Below are 6217 nucleotides of genomic sequence, written 5' to 3' on the forward strand. Positions count from 1 at the left end.
TACAACAGAGATAAGGTGTGAAGAGCCGTGGTGACCTTGGTGAATCTTCTCCCTCCCTCTTTTTGTTTTGTTTTCTCCATATCTCTGTTCATCATTTGAGGAGAGAGGTGAGCAGACAAGAAAGAGAGATACAAAGAAAGAGAGAGAAAAGGAAGAGTATTAAGGATTAGGAAGGACAGGAAGACAGAGACAAAAATATATGTAATTTAGAGAGATATACTACATGACCAAAAGTATGTGGACACCTGCTTGTCAAACATCTCATTCCAAATTCATGGGCATTAATATGGAGTTGGTCCCCCCTTTGCTTCTATAACAGCCTCCACTCTTCTGGGAAGGCTTTCCGCTAGATGTTGGAACATTGCTGCGGGGACTTGTTTCCATTCAGCCTCAAGTGCATTAGTTCGGTCGAGCACTGATGTTGGGCGATTAGGCCTGGCTCGCAGTCAGCGTTCCAATTGATCCCAAAGGTGTTCGATGGATTTTGAGGTCAGGGCTCTGTGCAGGCCAGTCAAGTTCTTCCAGACCGAACTCAACAAATCATTTCTGTATGGACCTCGCTTGTGCACGGGGGCATTGTCATGCTGAAACTGGAAAGGGCCTTCCCCAAACTGTTGCCACAAAGTTGGAAGCACAGAATTGTCTAGAATGTCATTGTATGCTGTAGGGTTAAGATTTCCCTTCAGTGGAACTAAGGGGCCTATCCCAAACCGTGAAAAACAGCCCCAGACCATTATTCCTCCTCCACCAAACTTTACAGTTGGCACCTTGCATTTGGGCAGGTAGCGTTCTCCTGGCATCCGCCAAACCCAGATTTGTCCGTCGGACTGCCAGATGGTGAAGCGTGATTCATCACTCCAGAGAACGCGTTTCCACTGCTCCAGAGTCCAATGGCGACGAGCTTTACACTACTCCAGCCGACACTTGGCATTGCGCATGGTGATGTTAGGCTGCTTGGCCATGGAATCCCATTTCACAAAGCTCCCAAAAAACAGATCTTGTGCTGACGTTGCTTCCAGAGGTAGTTTGGAACTCGGTAGTGAGTGTTGCAACGGAGGACAAACTATTTTTATGTGCGATGCATTTCAGCACTCGGCGGTCCTGTTCTGTGAGTTTGTGTGGTCTCACTTAGCAGCTGAGCTATTGTTGCTCCTAGACGTTTCCACTTCCCAATAACAGCACTTACAGTTGACCGGGGCAGCTCTAGCAGGGCAGAAATTTAACAAACGTACTTGTTGGAAAGGTGTCGTCCTATGACGGTGCCACGTTGAAAGTCACTGAGCTGTTCATTAAGGCCATTCTACTGCCAGTGTTTGTCTATGGAGATTGCATGGCTTTATGCTCGATTTTATACACCTGTCAGCAGCGGGTGTGGCTGAAATATTAGAATCCACTAATTTGAAGGGGTGTCCACATACTTTTGTATATATAGTGTGTCTGTACATAGGGAGATAGATAAAGGGAAGTGAACTTGTTAATCCTGTGCCCCTTGCTGAGAGGACATCCCATCTGTAATCATCCAGTGGTTAAAAAAGGTCTGCTTACATGACCAGCTGAAAATACAGGTTGGTGGGTTATCTGCTAAACACAATGACAGAGGGAAAGAGAGAGAAAGAAGGTGGGGGGTAGAAGGAGAGGGAGGGAGAGAGAGAGGTTATACCTGTCATAGGTGAAAGCAAGTGTTGTACTTTATAGTTTCAGATCAGTGATTACTCCAATGAATGGGGGAAGAACGTATGTTGGCTTTATAGGACTCCACTAGAGGGCAATCCAGACCAAAGTGTTTAGGGACAGCTGCAATAGGCTGGCTATGGTCCCGCAGTCACCCAACAGTGTTTTTTCCTTCCCTCTGTATTCCAAACGGGACCATACAGGGAGGGTCGTGTGAGCAGTGCAAACCATTTAAAACCATTGATTAGTTGGTTGTCACCATAGACTAAGTAACAGTTTTATGGTCAGTGGCATGATCAGGTGGTCCCAGAGGTTCTACTGCAGTTTCCCACACAGGGAGGGAACAGCCACTGGTGGCAAGGCTCTGATAGTGAATACATCCTGTTTCCTGATCAATATTTAATGTGTGAGTGACTGATCAATATTTTGACCAATCTGCTCATCCTGGCACTAAACTATCAATCTCTCAGTCTATCTATCCAAAGACCCATCCATATAGTCTCTCCCTCCCTCCCTCTCTCTTCTCCTACTCCTTACCCATTCCTCCAGTAATCCTCCCTCTATCTCTCTCTCTGGCTGTCTATCTCTCTGTCCCTAGCATATACTATATCTGTGCAGTGAGACGATAGTGTTTGCCTACAACATGTCTAAGTAATTGATGGATTGCACTGAGTTGGACGATAGCTAAACTCATTATTCTCAGTGCGTCTCGCAGTGATGATGTCAGAAGTACCAGAGGAAGAATGATGAGGTGAGACAGTAGGGGGTTGGGGACACCAGAGAGAGACGCTCTTGGTTTAGAACTCAATCTGACAGCTGTCCCTATAGAGAGGGTGCTGGGATTGGGAAGGGAGTACAGTAAATCAAGGTGAGTTGAAATCACTGAGTAAAAACAAATAGAGTTAAATTGACCCCACTGGAGTTAGTGTTGATAACTGGAGTTGAATGGGATGGAGTACTTTTAACTCCATTAAGAGTAACCAGAGACAGGGAGTTAAAACTATGGAGTGTCTACATATGTGGGAGGGACATCATTGTCATATTTCCCAGCATGCTCTGTTTCAGGTAGATTTTTAAAAATGGTTTGTTTCAATATCTGTGTTTTCACATGTACATTGATTGTTTTTGATCTTATGCAACACAATGATATGTAACATACATTTTCTAAACTAAACTAAGCTTAATAAGTGGTTGGATTTATTGGAACCTTTACTGAAAAGGCTGTTCCAGTTTACATGATGTACTGGGTAGTCTGTAACATCTGTTCTCTCATATCTCCTCTGACATGCATTCTGAGTGTAAGTCCTGGGTGATTGCTGGATAGCCTCCCTCTGAAATTGATACAAATAGTGACTGGATGTCATATTGTAAACCACCATAATATGACACAGAAATATGTAAATGAGACTTTACACCTCAAATGGGACTGTATAAATCCCAAAAATAGTGTTGAGTTTGTCTCAATAGGAGTTTAAATAACTATTGTGATTATATTGTGAGAGTAAATGTTACCCTAAATAATTAACTCTAGAATACTGATCAACACTGCAGAGAGTTAAACAAGTCACAGGGTTATTTTCCATTAATACCGTACAGAGTGAAACCCAATGACGCAGAGTTAAATATCAACACTAAATATGAGCAGATACAACTCTAAAAAAATAACTCTGTTGCCAGAGTATGTTTTACTATTTTTAGACTGGGACCAAATGTTAACTGTAGCAGAGTTAAATCTTCTTCAATTAAAGTCAAATTTACTCTGCCGTTTTTTATTGTGTGAGGTTTGAGGGTTGCTTCCTCCACTCTCTCAGATTGAGAAAAACGGAAGTAATCCATACTATGGTCAATGCTGACTGCTTAGTTTTGTGTTACAGGTCTCTCCTTTTCAGAGCTTTGAGAAGGTAGGCTACATAGCATCGACCTCTGGGTAGAGAGCTTATCGAACATGAGAAAGTGGGACCTTTATTTTAATAGATTCCCCAAAAGTCTTGTCAATCTTCCTTGAAAAAGCCAATCTATTTAATATGCTGGACATACATTTTCATGAGGCTCATAAAAAATTACATTAAGCTTAGGGCACCAAATACAGAACAGCACCCCGGGTTTGTTTCATATGTTTTTTTTCTTTCAGAAATGCATTAAAATAAATGAGTGTCTTAAAATCACAAAGTGAATAGGAACGGTCTGGTAAGGTGATGCAGGTATTGTCATTAGAGCGGACAAACTCATTTCCTGTGATATTAAACTCAAGTGGCTAACAAGAGGCCACTGTGGCCCTGCTCTTGTGTGTCTCACTGTTATGGTATTCCATCCCAGCATGACTGCTTTGTGCCATAGAAAATGTCAATCTTGCTCAAACAACGACTTAATTGATCAAATAAGTAATATTTGCTCTCCTCTCCTTATTAAATGTGTTTATGGCTTTGTACCTGAATCAGCCAAAGTGTACGACCGAACTAATCAGGCTATAAAGAATCTATTGGTAGTAACAGCTACTAAAAGCTATTAGGGGAACTTCTCATACATAAACCGTATTCTTCCTAAATGGTTTATTGAAGATCATTTCCCTGTGTTACATGTACGTTGGGGATTAGGTTGAGATTTGGTGATTGTATATGATAGCAGCACTGAACACAGACACAGATATTTTGACACTATGGTCATATGACACGAAAATAGAGGTCTTTGGCCACATCAGCAGTGGGTTTGACGTTTCGAAAGGACAATGCATTGTGTGACGGCCCTGAATTTTTCTGAACCGTCTCAGTGCTTCTCCTTCCAATAGGGCGCTTCCCCTTCAGTTCCCAATTAAATAGTGCTTCTGCTTCCAATAGGGCGCTTTCCCTTTAATTCCCAATTAAATAGTGCTTCTGCTTCCAATAGGGCGCTTTCCCTTTAATTCCCAATTAAATAGCCAGCATCAAGCTGCGCAAAAGTGGGGTTGTGATGGAGACGTGAATGAGGATGTGGGCAACACTCAGTGACAAAGCTTCGCTATTCCGTTTGTTTTGTAGCTTTGTAGCCTAATAGAGTTTACCCAGGATCGGATCCACTCTTTGCGTCCGTGGACTACACCTCTCCGTTGCCTTTCTCCGCTGGAGATCTGTTGACAGATTGGATTGTCTGACTGACTACAACCTTTTTGTATACGGTATTTCATTTGTTTTGATGTGATGTATACTGTGATGATTTATGTAGTTAGTTGTAGTTGAGGACTTAGTAAGAGTTGATACTCTTTAAAGTTGTGTGGTAAAATAATTGTTATTGGTTGTATGATTAATACTGGGTTTACGCTACACTTGAATGAACGGACAAACATTGCGTGACAAAGGTCACTTGAGTTCCCTGAACTCCTTTACCGGGCTGGACTCTTAATTATTTTTTTATTTTTTTTAATTATATTTTTTTTAGGCTCAAGGTACAGGACATTTCTGGAGGAATCAGAACGCATTGTGTTATTATTATATGTGTGTGTAATCATTTGTTGGTAATACAGCCTATGCAAAATAATACAGTTGTTTTTGAAGTTCTTTCCAATGTTTTAAGGGTTTATGAAAAGTTTATTTCCATCCTGACTTTTACATAAGTCCTTTGTACCAAGTGTAGACTTGACGGACCAGATGGGACTCATTCCCTCCTAAACCAAAAGGAGAAACCAATGTTTTCTCTGGTAGGCACAACCTACCTGGCACCCCTATAAATAATAACCTCAAGTCAAAACCGTTACAATATGTAGAAAATGCATAATCCCTACTGTAAAATATGGTGGTGGATCTTTGATGTTATGAGGCTATTTTGCTTCCACTGGTCCTGGGAACTTTGTTAAGATCAGTTGCACAATCATGAACTTTACCAAGGACCAGGACATTTCAGGCAAAACCTGGTTGTCTCTCCCAGGAGGCTAAAACTTGGCTGCAAATAGATCTTCCAGCAGGACAATAACCCCAAGCACACATTAAAATCCATAAAGAAATGATTAATTGACCAAAAAAATAAACATTTTGCAATGGCCATCTTGGTCTCCGGACTTGAAAACCTGTGGTTTGAATTGAGAGGGCAGTCCATAAGTGCAGACGAAGGATATCAAGGATCTGGAAAGATTCTGTATGGAGGAATGGTCTAAGATCCAGCCAAATTTGTCCAATATCATAAAATACAGGTATTTTAGGAAAAGGCTCAGTGTTGTTATCCTCACAAGGGGAGGGGGCTAGGGAATTGAAAACAGGGGATCCAATATTTTTTTTGTATTACTTGCTAAACAAAATCTTTCTCTGAGAAATTGTATAGGTATAAAAATATGTATTTTTAAAATGTTTTGAGCGTACAATACAGCTCATTATTCGTGTTATTTATTTTACAGGTCTTTTTTTTGCTCATCTTTATCAAGGGACGCAATAATTCCGAACACCACTGTACATTGTGTGCGTATATATGTGCAGGTGTGTGTGTGTTTTGTGAGGTGTTTTATGCGTCATATGTGTGATTGAGGTGTTTAATGTGTAGCTCATTAGCTGTGTGATAAGAACCACTCCATGGAGTCTGGTGT

Source organism: Oncorhynchus tshawytscha, linkage group LG05, assembly GCF_018296145.1.
Source record: "Oncorhynchus tshawytscha isolate Ot180627B linkage group LG05, Otsh_v2.0, whole genome shotgun sequence".
Taxonomy (NCBI): domain Eukaryota; kingdom Metazoa; phylum Chordata; class Actinopteri; order Salmoniformes; family Salmonidae; genus Oncorhynchus; species Oncorhynchus tshawytscha.